The sequence below is a fragment of the Oncorhynchus mykiss genome, chromosome 6 (genome assembly GCF_013265735.2).
Source record: "Oncorhynchus mykiss isolate Arlee chromosome 6, USDA_OmykA_1.1, whole genome shotgun sequence".
NCBI lineage: Eukaryota > Metazoa > Chordata > Actinopteri > Salmoniformes > Salmonidae > Oncorhynchus > Oncorhynchus mykiss.
Window position 1 is genome coordinate 55,725,437 of NC_048570.1, and position 19,103 is coordinate 55,744,539.

Consider the following 19,103-nt stretch of genomic DNA (forward strand, 5'->3'; position numbering starts at 1 on the left):
TGGAACCCAGAGGGTTCTACCTGGAACTGAAAGGGACAGATTAAGAACCCTTTTTTTTCTAAAAGAGTAGAGACCAGTGGACCAGAAATCAAAGCTTCGGGTTTTCCAAGGCTTCTCTTACGGGGTCAGCTGAATAACCCTTTAAGGTTCTAGATAGCACCTTTTCTTTCTGAGCGTAGTGTTTAAGAATTTAAAGCCTGGGTCTCACTTGAAAACCCATCTAGTAGAAGACTGACTGAAGCGAATTGTGCCAAACTAACGCCTACAGACCTTCACTCCTGAGTCATAAGAGTCTTTGAGGAACATTCTTCGTCCGTGAAACCACCAATACTGCAATTACTCTTATCTACACAAATTTCCCCACTTTGGTCTGAAACTCATATTTCTCTGGGGCTGTGTTCTTTATCAAGACCTTGAGCTCATTAAAAACCTGAGCTTAACATCTCAGTCGGAGTCTCAATCATCAGTAAGCCTAGAGCTCCGTATCTAATCACTTGATTAACTGGTTGGTCCCTCTCACAGTCAGACCCCATCATAATAACCCTAATGACGCTACAAATCAGGACTGGTCCAGCCAAATAAGACAGAAAAACACTATTTAGGATTCTGCCTGTGACATTTAAACCCGTCATTAGCATAACTATGGGAGATGCTGTAGCTTGTGATTGGGTGTTGGAGAGGAAGTGGTAAAGATGGAAAGTACCTGATCTCTCAGGGTAGATATTGATATTCATCCTATAGACGGTTTTGAATTCCTTGATCAAATCCTCTGTCATACTTCCAATATGTGTATAAGTACATCTTAATAGTCAATTTCTAGGGTGATAGATTGCAACACCAAGAGAGAGAACTTAACATATAAGCAGAGCAGGCCTGCGTATTTACAGTCAAAGGTCCATCACAGGTTCCCATAGCGATGTTCTTCCCTAGACCCTCCACTCTCAGATGTTGAGGTTTGATGGAAGAGTGTGTGTGTGATGTCAGAAATACTGCTGTCATAAAGGGTACAGGCTGCCATGACTCTTAACCATGGTGCCCTTTGGAAACGTCAAACAGGACAATAAAACGGACAGGCGGCTTGCCCTGTCATGCAATTCTCCAGATGTACAGCACTGCTGACCCAGTGTGTTATTATAAAACAGAAATCTGATATTGGCACCAGATGGAGGGAATGTTGGAATCTAACTAACAAAAATGACTGTTAATGAAAATGTATGCTCAATCCAGTATAAACTAATGTACAGAATTTATTACAAAATTCACAAATTCTACAGCTCAACGGCAGAGTCATGTCTTAAAAAGAACAATGACTCGATAATTCATGCCTTCTGGGAATGTTATGATGTCCAACAGTTATGGGCGGAGTTAGAACGTTGGCTCAGAAGTATTACAATGTAAATGTACTTTTAATCTGTCTGTCTGCATATTTCAAGACATGGCACATGAGGATGCAGTGAGATACCCGATGGGTTGGATGATACTTTTCTCATCAATCATCTTGAAAAAGCATATACTTAAAAAAAAAAAAGGAAAACTACCAATTCTCCATTGTTAACACAATGGAAAGGTCAAATGTTCGCTTTATTTTCAAAATGTTCAAAGTGTGTGGGCGACCGAGAGAAACAAAACGGTGCAGTTTGAGGTCATGTGGCGGAGAATGATGCGGGCGCTGGAGATGAGGGTGTGAGGTGATGTGGGTCTGGCCAGAGGTGATGTCATGGATGTTTGTGAGCGTCTGCATGTTGTCGTTGGTATGTTTAGTATTGTTTCAAAAAATATATTTAAAAAAAAATTGTACAAAAAAAATGATAAAACACTAAGTCCAAACACACACACCATTAATATCGTATGAGTTTAATACGTTTTATAGAAGCACGCACTGCTAGGTGAGGGACTAAGCAAGGGTGACCAAAAAACCTTTCACCGCGTTCGATGGAGTCCATACACACAGACACATCCTCGCATGCACACACACACACACACACACACACACACACACACACGACATTGTCATACACAAGGGAGAACTCTCTCTCCCGCTCACATACATCTACGCTCGCTGCTTTCGACTGCAGTTTCCATGGCAACAAACCACCGCAATCCTCGGCATGTGGACGTAAAGAGCTGCAAAACTAGAAAATGGCCATTTCTGAACATTAGGCAGGCAGTGTGAACGCTGTCGAGAGCTTAAAAGACTTCATGCACAGACGTCTTTAGAATTCAACTCCCTGTAATACTGTCCATGCATGTGCTGTAGGCCCCTCCCTCTCTAACATAGTACTGTGGAACACACTGAACGCACACACACACACACACACACACACACACACACAGTCCAACACCAGTTCCTTAAATCTTGAAGGAAAATAGCTCAGCCCTAGTCTATATTGTACCTGAGAACTACAGTACCAGTCAAAAGTTTGGACACACCTACTCATTCAAGGGTTTTTCTTTATTTAGACTATTTTCTACATTGTAGAATAACAGTGAAGACATCAACTATGAAATAACCCATATGGAATCACGTAGTAACCAAAAAAGTGTTAAACAAATCAAAATATATTTTATATTTGAGATTCTTCAAAGTAGCCACCCTTTGCCTTGATGACAGCTTTGCACACTTTTGGCATAGTCTCAACCAGCTTCATGGGGTAGTCACCTGTGATGCATTTCAAATGAACAGGTGTGCCTTGTTAAAAGTTCATTTGTAGAATTTCTTTCCTTAATGCGTTTGAGCCAATCAGTTGTGTTGTGACAAGGTAGGGCTGGTATACAGAAGACAGACCTATTTTGGTGTATGCTATTATAGAAATACATTACATACAGTCATAGTAATGAGTCTCTCTGTATTCAACAGATGCAGCTTTCGTGGACATACTGCATCCCACACAACCCCAGTTTCTCTTAGACCCTACATCTCCATACCAGCCAGCAGCTATATTACATTCATATGGTTAACAGAACAGGCCCCTTGAGAAGTGAGAGGGAGGCTGGAGATGGAGAACCCAGAGCTCCAGTAATTAATAATCCATGTAAGATATACACACTGAGTGTACAATACATTAGGAACACCTGCTCTTTCCTTGACATAGACTGACCAGGTGAATCCAGGTGAAAGCTATGATCCCGTCTTGATGTCACTTCTTAAATGTCCTTAAATCAGTGTAGATGAAGGGGAGGAGACAGTTCAAAGAACGATTTTTAAAGCCTTGATTAGGGCTGTTACGGTGACCATATCATGGCGGCAGTCAAATTCCATGTGACCGTTTACTCATGGTAATTAGGCTTCTCCAAGCTCTGATGCTGTTGATGGTCATTAGTAGCCTACCAAACTTGCTAACTGCCTGGTACTCAGCACTCTATTGTCCCTCTAATCACTCTGACATCACTGCAAATGTAATCTAAACTCTAATCAAACACCTTATGAGAGCCCATGAGCGCATGTGGCGCAACATTTCTATAGGATTTGCAATTGCTCAAGCAAACACAGTGATGGCCTCTATTAAAAAGAGGAGGATCCCATCAGCTTTCTACAGACTAGGCCTTCTATATTTATTTCTCAACTTTCCTAATATTAAGCACATTGCTTCTCATTACAACAAGCGTATAGCCTACTTGGCTGGCATGAAAATTAACCATGGGAAAAGCATCCTCCATTCCCTATTTAAGTGCATAGATTACATGTATTTTTCCCCCCCTGCCCATTTCAAGACAGTTGCATGATAATGGTCCATTCTAAATCAAAACCAATTTCACACACAATTTCACATTATTTAGTGTACAGTGGCAATAAAAAGTATGTGAACCCTTTGGAATTACCTGGATTTCTGCGTAAATTGGTCATACAATTTTATCTGGTCACAACAATAGACAAACAACACATTGTTCTAAAACTAATAACACACAAATGATTGTATTTTTCTTGTCTATATTGAATACATCATTTAAACATTCACAGTAGAGGTTTGAAAAATGTGAACAGCTTCCTCTGATTGGGAACCAATTCAGGTCACCATAGACCTACATTTACCTAGGCATGCAAAAACCCTAGACAGGACAAAAACACACATATCCACCCTCGTCACACCCTGACCTGACCAAAATAACACATAAAACAGAAAAAAAAGATCAGGGCGTGACAGCAGTAGTGGCTTATAGGCTATACGTGAAAGCCAGGAGATGCTAAATGTGTTTATGTTAATTAACAGCAATTACCGTGAGACCGGCAGGCATTTGCTTGACAATCACCTGCTCACAAAATTCCATGACCGCCACAGCACTAGCCGTAAGACAATTGAGACATGGATTGTGTATGTGTGCCATTCAAAGGATGAATGGGCAAGACAAACTATTTAAGTGCCTTTGAACAGAGTATGGTAGTAGGTGCCAGGCACACTGGTTTGTGTCAAGAAACAGTTTCCTGTGTCTATCAAGTACTCTATGGTCCACCACCCAAAGGACATCCAGCCAACCCTGACAACTGTGGGAAGCATTGGAGTCAAACTGGGCGAGCATCCCTGTGGAACGCTTTCGACACCTTGTGAAGTCCATGCCCTGATGAATTGAGGCCGTTCTGTGGGCAAAAGGGGGTGCAACTCAATATTAGGAAGGTGTTCCTAATACAAAAAAATCATGCTTATCATCGCATTTGTGTAGTGGCATAGAGCAGTAGAGGCATTTATAGAAGATGCACACATGGGGAACATTTTAGGAGCCTAGGGTGGCCTTTTACATACGCCGTTCATGCAATTGGACATCATTTTACATGGCTGGAGACTTTGTCTGAATATTTTTTAATACCGCACAAATGATCGAAATTACAGGGAATTATGCTACAAACTGAGAATCTGAGATCAACAAAAACAACGTTGAATCCACAAATGGCCTAGGTCTAGGTGTGTGGAGACATATTGTAGGCTACAATATGAGGAGGAAATTATAGTCCTAAAAAATGCTTTCCAGTTTCACTGACTCACCCCATGATTGCCAGGTCACTCGCTGGTGATGGCCGTTGCGTTCGTGCCTAAAGCCTATATCTCACTTTTTTTTAAACTTTGTAATACAATATAAGGAAGTTGATTGAATATTTTGTTAACCTACAGCAGACAGATTACAGCTTCTCATTGAAGCTGGAGTCTTATATTTCCCTCTCTTAACTTTAAGCATCAGCTGTCAGAGCAGCTTTCCGATCACTGTACCAGTAAACAGCCAATCTGTAAATAGCACACCCAACTACCTCATCCCCACATTGTTATTTATCCTCTAGCTCTTTTGCACCCCAGTATCTCTACTTGCACATCAACATCTGCACATCAATCATTCCAGTGTTAATGCTAAATTTGTAATTATTTCACCTCTATGGCCTATTTATTGCCTTTACCTCCCTACTCTTCTACATTTGCACACACTGTACATAGATTTTTCTATTGTGTTATTGACTGTACGTTTGTTTATGTGTAACTCTGTGTTGCGTGTTTTTGTCGCACTGCGTAGCTTTATCACGGCCAGGTCGACAGTTGTAAATGAGAACTTGTTCTCAACTGGCCTACCTGGTTAAATAAAGGTGAAATAAATAAATGTAAAAAATGTAAAGGACAGAGAAAGTGGGTTTGGTAGAGAGACACAGATAGAGAAAGAAAGAGAAGTGGGCAGCGAGAGAAGGAGACAATATGGCAGAGAAGGAGAGAAAGAGAGAGGATAGGAAGGGTGGTCCAGGTGAGCCTAATTTGGGGGTAGACAGAGAGACACAGAGAAGAACGTCAGAGAGAGAAGGCGATAAAGAGAGGGCATTGAGAGGACCGAGACAGAAAAAGAGAGGAGAGTGAGGGTTATCCAGCCGAGCCTAATTTTCTGGGCATCCCATTATGCTATTAAGGCTGCTAAGCGACAGCAATGCTTGACAACTGTAAGGATTCACAAAAGTCCACACGCACACCTCAGCTTAGCGCCTCGGACTAAAAGTCACACTATCACAGAGTCGATGAATGTAAACCAAAGCACAAAGGGGGGGGGGGGGGGGGGGGGAGCAGGACAGAATAGATTAAGAGGACAGAACAAGATAAAGTGCAGAAAAACAGAGAGATCCTTTTAGCTCATAAGAGTGGATGACCCATAGACATTTCAAGGCAATACTTTCCCTAACAAACACGCAAGCGCACGCACGCACACACCAGCTGCTCCTCACATTTGAGTGGAGTAATCTTCTTACCACAGAGACAGACATGGAGCAGGTACAGTAAACAGGTTTTGTGTTTACCTACTATGATACTCTTAGTGTAGTAGAGCAATAAGTAGTCTTGGCAGATCGGTGGGTCCGGACACGCACCACCACTTATCCACTCACTCTGTCAATACACACTCTGATTGGACAGATTAGCAACGATGTCATTGCCCTTTGACCCTACGGGGACAGTTTCTTTCTGTCTGTATATTTTTATCTGCCTATCTAGTCTGTGTGCCTATCTTTCTATCAGCCTTGGATGCAACACAGAACTAGTCAGTAACCAGTAAACGTTGTCCCCAACCTCACACACACATTGCCACACAGGCAAGCAGCCACTGTCAATTACGTAAAGCCAATGACGCATTAGAAAATCCCAATTTACACCAAAATGGCCATAAAAGCCCTAATGAAAGAGTGAGAGGGGACCACATAAAGGGACTTAACCAGCCTCACATGTTTAGCTCCTCTTATTTTCCATTTTAACACACAGCAGTGCTGCTACAGCTACGCATCCCATGGCAAAACATCTGGCTCTCACCCTCCACCTCTCTCCTCCGTCCTCCCTCTGCCCCACGTACCCTTTTCCCAACCTGCCCTCCTTCCTCCTACAACTTCTCCTTCCCTTCCTCTTCATCCCTCTGCCACCTCCTCCTCTCCCTCGTTTCATCCGCCATCCACTGCCCCCCTGCCATCGAACCTCAACGTCACACAGACAGCGGGGATGGATCCCTTCATTTCTTCTTCCCTCCCTCTCTCTCTGCTCGTGTGTACTCCGAAGAGTTCACCCCGAAGTCAACAGGGCCTCGCTGTCGTAGCTTGTTTCGAATTGTGTTAACAGACTTCACCCAGGCAGTCCTGCTGTAAGTTGTGTAACGAGTGAGTTCGTCATCTTCACATAACATATGTAGGAAACAGGCTACACAGTTCACATTGCAAGACCAACACATCCAGAGTCCATCTGCTCTACAGGTTGGCTGGGCCTGACTCGAGGCCCAGGACGAGTATTCCTTCCTGGACTGGTACGGCTCAGAGGGCCCTGCCAGGAAAGCTTCAACCAGAGCCAGCGGGAGTGACGTCTAACAGGAGGGTGAAAATAGCCACAGAGGCAATGAGGCTGTTCTGGTGGCATGGGTGGGGGTGGGGTTGAGGGTGGGGGTTGGGGCTGGGGGTGAGGGTTAGACACAGTGTTCCAAGTGCAGTCAACTCAACAGTCCCCTCAAACACGTACGCACGCACACGCACACACGCACACACGCACACACACACACACACACACACAACCCGATCAGCACCCACTCTGTCTCCTTACAGGCCAGACAAGACGTTGCTAAAGAAATAGAAAACGCAGAGAAATATATATTTTTACATTGCAATACTGACTGTAATACCCAGGGGTGTGCTTTGTTTGGTCACCTCTGCACACCGTATTTGGTTGTCCTGGTTTCTGCCTCGGTGGCCAATAAAAGCACTAAGCCAAGGCTAAGGAGTTCACGATGGTTTCCAAAACAAAGGCAAACAAACGCTAGGCCCAACTGGACACATCCTTTCAATGTTTCACCTGTTTTTTTAAACCCTGCCCGTGCCTAATATGTTAGGGTTGGGAAGAGGGAGTGTGTGATGTTAGATAAATACTAGCCTCGTGTGCCGGCCTGCCAGGCGTCAGTTGAACAAGATTTGATAAACACAGACCCACGGAGACAGCCCCCCCATGGTAGGAGACAAGACCACCAGCGGAGACAACACTGAGTTGCTGGGGAGGGCTGGCAGTGACGCCCTCCCTAGTATTAACACAAGTCTACTCCAGTACACTGAACCATGGAGAGTGAGGGAAGAAGCAACGATATAAGGGATAAGGAACAGAGCTGAAGATGGAGATAGTGAGTGAAAGAGGAGAAGATTAAAGAGATTGAAATAAAGGGGGGGGGGGGGGAAGATGGAGACAAGGAGAGATGGAGAAAAAAGAGAACGGCTATAGAGGGCAAGGAGCCATTATAAAGACTAAATATACGGAGGAGAGAGAGACAACAAACACAGCTCTGTCTATAATATCTTTAGAGCTCCCACTGTCAGCGTGTGTTTGTGTGTGTGTGTGTGTGTGTGTGTGTCACTTGTGAATTAGGTAATAGCCTATAGCACATTCAGGTCATAGACCCACAAAAGAACACACACACCCTAAAAACCAAGACAAGGCTTTCTCACAGCGACACCTGAGCAAGGTTGACAGGCAGAGAAGAGGAATCCCCCTCGTTTCCATAGCAATTCTTCATCTGTCAATCAATGGTGTTGTTGTTCGCGATCCACAAACCTCAACGTTCCCTTGACAAGCACGGCTTGGAGCCCACTGTCCAATCATTAGCCATGTTTCACTTCCTTAGAACGTGACAGCATCAATCTAAATACACTACACAGCCAAGAGTATGTGGACACCTCCTTGTCGAACTTCTCATTCCAAAATAATGGGCAAAAATATGGAGTTGGTCCCCCGTTTGCTGCTATAATAGCCTACACTCTTCTGGGAAAGCTTTTCACTAGATGTTGGAACATAGCTGCAGAGACTTGCTTCCATTGAGCCGCAAGAGCATTAGTGAGGTCGGGCACTGATGTTGGACAATTAGACCTGGCTCGTGTTCGATGGGGTTGAGGTCAGGGCTCTGGATGAAAAGGTGGTGTGTGTCAACGAGGCAAATGAGAGCCAAAACAAAATCATTCAAAGCAAGACTACACGGAGGTCCAAGGGAGTGGCGTAGGCAGACAGTGTGTTGGTATGGGACACAGGCCAGTCAAGTTCTTCCACACCAATCTTGACAAACAATTTCTGTATGGACCTTGCTTTGTGCACAGGGGCACTGTCATGCTGAAACAGGAAAAGGCCTCCCTCAAACAATGGCCACAAAGCTGTAAGCACAGAACCGTCTCCAGTGTCATTGTATGCTGTAGCATTAAGCTTTTCCCACTGGAACTAAGGGGTCTAGCTCGAACCATGAAAACAGCCCCAGGCCATTATTCCTCCTCCACCAAACTTTACACTTGACACTATGCATTCGGGCAGGTAAAGTTCTCCTGGCATCCGCCAAACACAGATTTGTTCGTCGGACTGCCAGATGGTGAAGCGGGATTCATCACTCCAGAGAACGCATTTCCACTGCTGCAGAGTCCAATGGCGGCGAGCTTTACACCATTCCAGCCGACGCTTGTCATTGCGCATGGTGATCTTAGGCTTGTGTGCGGCTGCTTGGCCATAGAAACCCCTTTCATGAAGCTCCCTACAAACAGTTTGTGTGTTGACGTTGCTTCCAGATGCAGTTTGTAACTCGGTAGTGAGTGTTGCAGATGATTTTTACGTGCTAAGTCGGTGGTCCCGTTCTGTGAGCTTGTGTGCGCTACCACTTCGTGGATGAGCCGGTGTTGCTCCTATATGTTTCCACTTCACAATAACAGCACTTACAGTTGACCGGGACAGCACTTGCAGGGCAGAAATGTTATGAACTGTCTTGTAGGAAAGGTAGCATCCTATGACGTTGCCATGTTGAAAGTCACCGAGCTCTTCAGTACGCATGGCTGTGTGCTCGATTTTATACACCTGTAAGCCCCTGGTGTGGCTGAAATAACCAAATCCAGTCATTTTAAGGGACGTCCACATACTTTTGGCCATGTAGTGTATGACAACAGTATACAGTACAGTTCCATGTAATGAGACTTTAATGTATTCTGCATAGGCTACTCCTGTGTGTTATATGTGACATATGAATCAATAATAGAGGCTGTGTTTTGACCGGTGTCACATTGAAATGGAAATAACAATTGAGCAAATTCCTCCAGCTCTTAGAGAAAAAAAACAATTCCATTCAATCATTCATTCTCAATTAGATGATGTTGTTGTGTTACAAAAACAAAACAAAAAAAGACAGACAGGAAGTGCCTAGACCTGGTCAGTGTTACGGTAAATAGGGCATTACTACAACCGAGGCGTAATGAGAGGTACCATGTTCAGATAACATTTTTCCAGCGGTTACACTCCCACATGGCAAATGAGTGCACAGACGCACACACACCCTTACTCTGTGTGTCAAAGTAAAGATGTGGTGTTATGGAGAAAAGTAGCTAGCTTTCATCAGCAGCAGCTTTTAGCATCGGGAGGAAATGGATGCAGCTACCCGTTAAAAGAAAGTTGAAAAAAAATAGACAACATCTTTCTTACCTGTTTCAGGAAGGCCCACGGCATCAGAGGAAAGAATGGACAGAAACAGAGGAGAGAGGAAAAATAGAAAATAGATTAGGGTTATGTCCAGTGCACCAAGTTGAACAACATTTGAATAACCAGTAAACGTCATTTCATCTCTCAGTAAATCAAATCGAATGTTATTTGTCACATGTGCCGAATACAACAGGTGTAGTAGACCTTACAGTGAAATGCTTACTTACAACTCCTTAACCAACAATGCTTTAAGAAGTTAAGAAAAACAAGTGTTAAGTAAAAAATTGAAAATAAAAGTAACAAATAATTAAACAGAAGCAGTAAAATAACATTATCAATATGTACATGTAGGTAAAGTTAAAGTGACTAGACATAGATAATAAACAGAGAGTAGCAGCAGCGTAAAAGACAGCACTTTGAGATATAAGCTGATGTAAGAAGAGCGATATAAATACATTTGATTTGATTTGATCCAGCTGCAGGTGGGAAAGGGCAGTGTTGAGTGCAATAGAGATGGCATTATCTGTGGATCTGTTGGGCCCGTATGCAAATTGGAGTGGGTCTAGGGTTTCTTGGATAATGGTGTTGATGGTATCACCATACCCCATCCGTCCATGATTAATACTTGGGTGGATGACATGATAAAAATGGCCTGAAATTTGACATTTTTAATTACTTTGTGCTCTCCTTGGGAGTGGATGGTTCCACTATGAAAAACTACAAGAGTACAGAAGCCTTATCAGTACCTCCACAGTGGTAAGGTGGGCCGAGTTCTTCTTCACCAGGAGGAGGGAAAAGGATTGGTATATTTTTGAAGCCCAATGTTCAGCCCAGCCAATCAAGCAGCTCTTACCACTCTGCTTGGGTACTTGTATCCAACAGCGTATCAGTAGAGACGGCTGGATGCGCTTGCACCGCTGACCTAGGAAAGTCATGCAGCCTCAATATTGTGGAAGGTCGGCTAATAAGCAAAGTCACTTGAATTTCTAAGTCTAACATTACTTGACATAAGCGATTACAGCATACAAGCAGCCTACAAGCAGCCTACAAGCAGCATACAAGCAGCATACAGGCAGTCTACAAGCAGCCTACAAGCAGCCAACAAGCAGCCTACAAGCAGCCTACAAGCAGCATACAAGCAGCATACAAGCAGCCTACAAGCAGCCAACAAGCAGCCTACAAGCAGCCTACAAGCAGCCTACAAGCAGCCTACAAGCAGCCTACATGTGTTGTGGTGACAGCTACTATAATCCATAGGCTATCGTTATGACAGAATTCTCAGATTATATCTATGATCAATCTCCGCATTACTTGCTCTTGTAATCGATGTTTATGGCCTATTTTCTTTGTTCCTTTTATAGACAAATGTGCGCGATACCGCGTCACCCAGACACAGAATGATAAAATAGTCATGTTTAACATAGCAGTCAGACCAAACGTTCTGTAGGACGACAGGCGGAATTGAGAACGTACTTGTATCCAGCATCACTGGTTATGTTAACGTGTATTTGCGGATCAACAGAACTGCTGTATTAATGCGGGGAATCTGTAAGTATCCTGTCAAATCTCATGTTGGTGAAGCAAGGTGGGTTTATGGAGTAGAAAATGTAGGGTAGAAAATGTATTTAAACATCTTTAGTGTTATTGTTTCTCTGGGTGAATGAGGTTTGTAAAATATCATTGTGGTTGGGGGTAATGCCTAAAGTATGGTAAGTGTATAAGTGGTATAATCTCATTGGGAACAATAGCAAGGTGAGCTTATGATGAAACTTGCATGTGTTTTGATGAAGTTGATCACATAGTCCTCAGTCTACGAAATAGTTAATAATGGGATTTTCTCTGAATGTCTTTTTGCAACAAACATTCTATCACAGGTGGAGAATGCAATGTCCAGTGGGCTAACTGGCATAGCCTGCACAGATGAGCAGCGACAATGGAATGCAGGGACTCGGAGGAACCTTGAGCCAAAGCGGTTAAACAGCATTGACTTCACACACCATAAGGCCAGTGACCAATACGCAGAACAGCATCCAGAATGTCCACCCCTGCATTCCACTCACAGGAGGAATTGAATAGGCTCCTGAGACACCTGACTCTGCCTGTGGGGGGGGTCTGCTGAACTGGCAATAATATTCAAGCCAGTAGCATCCCAGGTAAAATGGGACTGAAAGGAATATTTATTGTTGGCTGTACCATTTGTATTTGAACTGATGTGTGTCTCTTCTGTTCAATGCTTTCTAACTCCATATAATAACTTAATATAGAGTCCCTACTCTTTCCCAGCCACATGGAGAACATATCAATTACAACTGCCCAGGCTCCCTGTCCTTTTACAAAGAATTTGTGAAACTTTACCCAACCCAGGCGACTGCTTTTGGAGCAGATCACAAAGGAGCAGAGTGCCTCACACTTGTGGCATGACTCAAGGAAGCTTAGAGTTACTGCAAGCTCAGCAAAGAAGGTCCCTGTCAGGGAATCCACCAACCCTGTTACATTTCTCCAAGAGCATCTGTGTCCCAGGTTCCGAGGGAATGCAGCCACACGCTACCGGAAAGATAATGAGCTGATGGCCTCCAAGTGGCTGGAAGACTGTGGATACTCTGTGGACCACAGAGGCACTGCTGTCAGTGTTGAAGAGCCATGGCTATCAGCAAGCCCTGACGGAGTGCTGAACTCCGAGGAGCTGTTGGAGATCAAGTGTCCTGTCATGGGGAAGGGCTGTGATTCTCTGGAAGATGTCTTCAATGGGAAAGCCTGTGATGTGACCACATGGGTCATGTGTCTACTGCATGCAGGTGCAAATTGGTATGTTTTGCACAGGACTGAGAGAAAGTAAGGTGCTCATCTGGACTCCGTCCCAGCAAGTTGTAATCCCTGTTCCCCATGATACACAGTTCTGTGCAGAGGCTGTCCTGAGGTTGAAGGCATTCTACTTTACCCACATGCTACCGTTTATTGTTGAGGAGCATCTGGCAGACAGATTGTCACCGAGTGACAAATACATGCAGCTCTGTAGACGGATGTAGTCAGACGTCTCTGCTGTTTGCAGTTACTATTAACACATTGTTTTCAATTATTGACTTAATGCATCAACAGTCACAGTAATGTGGCAATTATTTGTATGGCTTTGTTTTTTAAATTAATATTTCTGAGTATGTAAAACAAATAATTAAGTCGAGTTGTTATATAATGAATTGAAATGTATTTAACGTAACTTTTGACAACTTTAATTCATATTGGGAAATCGATACTGTGAATTGCATTTGACTGGTCAGTTCGTTCAGCATCTTCATGAATGATATCACCACGCAGGTTACACAGGGCAGCACATATTAAAAGTGTTTTGTCCATTTTTAGATGAGAGGTTGATTGACACTGTCTGAGATGACTCTAAACCGCTTGAGCCTTTGAATGACGCGTTTCACATGAACCCTCACGTTAGCTTTAGGTTCAACGCTTTGAGCCAGTGCCGCAAAGACGCTGTGTCTTTAGGAGGTGGATGCAGGTCGTATGGGGCTCCGATCGACGTAGAGGTTGGTGTTCAAAACATTGCTGTTGTAAAAACTCCCTCCTCTTCATCCAATTATTGTGACAACCTCGTACTGAACATATAACGCTTGTCATGTTGATCGATTTTAAGATTTTGTGCGGTTCGGTCAGTGTGAAACCGTCAAGCTCTCAACCGAAAGTACCACTTTTGCATGCGCTAGCGTCACGCGAATATTGCCGGAAATAGAAACACAATGGCAACGATCTCGCTGACGTTCCAGAATAAGGCGAATAGCTTTAGAGAAAAAGCTAAATGTTGTAAATGACACCGGGGTTTCACTCCAGGTAATTGCTGTAGTTAGGTAGGAGACAAGGTGAGGAAGACATTTAAGGGATCAATGATCATTAAATAAAAAATTAAAAAACGTCTATCTCCTAAGGAAGTAACTTTTTCCATTTATCTTTCAGCTCCAGTATTTCAAGCCCTGGGCGCCTAATAAATATTGCATTGGCATATGCAAGAGCACCCTACCTTGAGTATTCTATTAACTATTGTTACAAAAGCATTCCCCAACCAGACAACCACTTACCGAACGAAGCACCTTATAATTAGGCTATTCCTAAACACACAGACTGAGAAGTCTAAGAAGTTTCCTAAAGGTTTTAATACGTTTCTGGGCTAGACTTCCCACCGGTACCTACTGTACTGTAGTATGCTAGCTCAGCTCAGGAGAGAAACATGTTGTTTTCTGTTTCTACTGGGAGTGCTACACTAATGCTAAGAAAAGAGCAAGACCTTATCTGTAAACAATGGGGATGCTACCGGTAAATGGTCAAACAGAATTGCCCGCTGGGCAAAAATTGGTTCAGTCAATGCTGTTTCCACATCATTTCAACAACAACAAAAATGATGACGTTGAATCAACGTGGAAAACTGATTGGATTTACACAAAGTAATCAACGTAAGGTCATTTTGTATTTTTTTCACCCAACTTTCAACAACTAAAATCAAAAATAGACACGTCTGTGCCTAGTGGGTGGTCCTTATCAGAAAACATAGTGTCTAACGTGAATGCCAAATTAGGATTATTGGTCATAGGGAAGCAAAAATATCAAGAGCCAATATTCCTGTGAGCGAAAACACACACACACACACACACACATGCATGTACATACACAATGTACAGAAATTGCAGATTAACCTGAGAAACACCAGGGTTTAACTCTTGAATATAGCAAACCTTCACTCCTGTTACCCTTACACACATGCGCCCACATGCATGCACGCGCGCACACACACACACACACACACACACACACTTCTGCTGTGCCCCTGTCACTGAAACACATACACACTCCCTCTCACTCTATCATTGCCTAAATGCATTAGACACATACACACACTTCCTCTCTCTAAAAGAAAAAGACATCTACATCTCCCCCCTCTATTTCCGTCTCTAACCCACACACGGAGACAGGGTATCTGGGAGAGACAATGAAAGTCAAGGACAATTACTGAGGTCATTGTTCATTCAGGGTCAAATCAGCAGTCAACCATCTGACAGGGAGGGGCTACAGCTACACCATGTGGACAGATAAAGCAACTATGGGTACATTACACATAGCTCCACTATATGGATATTCAACAGCCTAACGTTGCCTTGATCACACAGACAGCGCCGTTGTGCAAAATGTTACGCAGCATCTTGATAAGTGTGCAACGAAAGTTAAACATTCACCTTCTGCTACCATTTCTGTCAAAGCCATCCAGGCTTTTTTTTTCTAGTCCCACAACCAAGGGTTGGAACCGGTTCAGGGAACTGTTCCAAAAACCAGAAAGAAAATAACTACATTATTTGAGGAACAGAACTCCAAACGAATACGAAAGGTGTTCTATACTGTTCTGGAACAGAACCGTTATCTTAAAAGCATGGGAACTGGTTAATCACGTTCTTTTACGTTCCGGGCATTTATTTTTAGGTCCCACAAAAAGCGCCTATGCAAAGCCCAGAAACTTACTCCAGTGTCTGCCTGCCAGCTGGAAATCTTTTCCAGTGGGAGAGCATGTATGTGTAGGCTACCTGCCCCTTCTCCTCACCCTAAAAATGACAGTTGAATCTCGCGCTCTACACTCTTTTTAATTATAGTGCTGCTCTGCACACACAAGCTTGTTAGCTAGCTAGCTTTGTTCTGGTCCAACATTAAACCAACTTGGAAGTTCAAAGACATTAAAAGTTCCTCGACTGAAGCCGCTCCTCGTTAGGTATGATTAAGTGGGCCTAATTCAGATAATGCATGCCATAACAAGATGCCCAGCGCTTCAAGGCAAGCTTCCGGCATCCTCTCTCGCTCTCTCCTAACCCTCACAATTTCAGTTGCATCTCACGTCCTACACTTCGATTGGCAGCACAGTGTATGTTTGTTTTGTCTTTCATTATTAATAAACCATGCTGTTATGGCAAAATACAATTTGCTGTTATGACTTTCCTATACAGATTAAATCACTTACCCGGTCCACAGCAAGCTGCTCTATCCTCACTGATTGGTGAACTAATTAAATGTCGAGCTAAATGTAAAAAATAATAATAATATATATACTGTATATTCAGAGGATAAAAAAAGGAACAATATAAACCTTTACTTTTCGTTGTTGTTCTAACCGGTTCTGAACTTCAGTTTGCTGGTCGATACAGTGGAACAAAATGAATGAAATAGTGGTTCTATTCAGAACAAAACGATTGGAAAGTCATTTCAGTTCCAACCCCTGGTGAATGGGCAAGACAAAATATTGAATTGCCTTTGAACGGGGTATGGTAGTAGGTGCCAGGCACACAGTTTACGTGTGTATTAAGAATTGTCCACCACCCAAAGGACAACCAGACAACTTTACACAACTGTGGGAAGCATCGGTGTCAACATGGGCCAGCATCCCTGCTGAACACTTTCGACACCTTGTAGAGTCCATGTCCGACGAATTGAGGCTGTTCTGAATGCAAAACGGGGTGCAACTCAGTACTAGGAAGGTGTTCCTCATGTTTGGTACACTCAGTGTTTATCTAAGATGTACTGGCACCATCGATCGGCACACACATGGAGATACACCATGCATTCCCCCCATCCTCTTTGCTCCTGATCTCCTCTCTTTCTTTAATGTGTGTATTGTTCACATTCCATTTCTCATGACTCCGAAGAAAGAGGGAGAGGCAGGATACAAGACAGCCTCGCCACACGGACAGTCAATGTTGTAGTCTCCAACTAGCCTTCTGCTTATCATGGTCCATCTCCTTTATACAGTATATATTTTATATACAATAACTTTTTAATATATATATTTTTTTTTAATATGTCTATATATTTATATACACTGCTCAAAAAAATAAAGGGAACACTAAAATAACACATCCTAGATCTGAATGAATGAAATATTCTTATTAAATACTTTTTTCTTCACATAGTTGAATGTGCTGACAACAAAATCACACAAAAATTATCAATGGAAATCAAATCTATCAACCCATGGAGGTCTGGATTTGGAGTCACACTCAAAATTAAACTGGAAAACCACACTACAGGCTGATCCAACTTTGATGTAATGTCCTTAAAACAAGTCAAAATGAGGCTCAGTAGTGTGTGTGGCCTCCACGTACGTGCCTGTATGACCTCCCTACAACGCCTGGGCATGCTCCTGGTCCAACTCCTGGACAGTCTGTGGTGCAACGTGGCGTTGGTGCATGGAGCGTGACATGATGTCCCAGATGTGCTCAATTGGATTCAGGTCTGGGGAACGGGCGGGCCAGTCCATAGCATCAATGCCTTCCTCTTGCAGGAACTGCTGACACACTCCAGCCACATGAGGTCTAGCATTGTCTTGCATTAGGAGGAACCCAGGGCCAACAGCACCAGCATATGGTCTCACAAGGGGTCTGAGGATCTCATCTCGGTACCTAATGGCAGTCAGGCTACCGCTGGCGAGCACATGGAGGGCTGTGCGGCACCCCAAAGAAATGCCACCCCACGTGCCACCCCACGTCATGCTGGAGGATGTTGCAGGCAGCAGAACGTTCTCCACGGCATCTCCAGACTCTGTTACGTCTGTCACATGTGCTCATTGTGAACCTGCTTTCATCTGTGAAGAGCACAGGGCGCCAGTGGCGAATTTGCCAACCTTGGTGTTCTCTGGCAAATGTCAAACGTCCTGCATGGTGTTAGGCTGTAAGCACAACCCCCACCTGTGGACGTCGGGCCCTCATACCACCCTCATAGAGTCTGTTTCTGACCGTTTGAGCAGACACATGCACATTTGTGGCCTGCTGGCGGTCATTTTGCAGGGCTCTGGTAGTGCTCCTCCTGCTCCTCCTTGCACAAAGGCGGAGGTAGTGGTCCTGCTGCTGGGTTGTTTCCCTCCTACGGCCTCCTCCACGTCTCCTGATGTACTGGCCTGTCTCCTGGTAGCCTGGTAGCTCCTGGTAGCATAGCATCTGAGAAGTGGTCTGTGGTCACCACCTGCAGAACCACTCCTTTATTGGGGGTGTCTTGCTAATTGCCTATCATTTCCACCTGTTGTCTATTCCATTTGCACAACAGCATGTGAAATGTATTGTCAATCAGTGTTGCTTCCTAAGTGGACAGTTTGATTTCATAGAAGTGTGATTGACTTGGAGTTACATTGTGTTGTTTAAGTGTTCCCTTTATTTTTTTGAGCAGTGTATGTAATCTATCAATATAAATAAGCTCAAACAAACTCAAACAGGCAGTATTAAGCCCTAACACAGAGGGCTATAGTCTTTGGACAGAGTTAGTTTGAAATAAATACTCTTAAAACATTTTATATTGACTTGATTTGTTCCACAACGTGAATATGAGAGCCTCTTGCAGCCTATACTTACATATTTCATTTTAGTGTCTTGGGTGGTGTAGCTAACACACTGATCCCTATAAGCTGCCTTAGATGTGTTATGTGCTTCAGGGAAGTGGATGGGGGTAGACACTGTATTCTAATCACATAGATCTCATTAATAACCGAAAACACTTTCTCTGAATGCAACAGAAGACGGCTGTTAGAAAGTCCCAGAAATCTGCTTAAACATGATAAGAGATTAGATAGCGTAAGAAAGAAAAACATGGAAAATCCCTCATAGAAAAAAATAAGAAAAATACAGTCTGATTTGCATGTACAATCTTGTCTTAATTAAGACA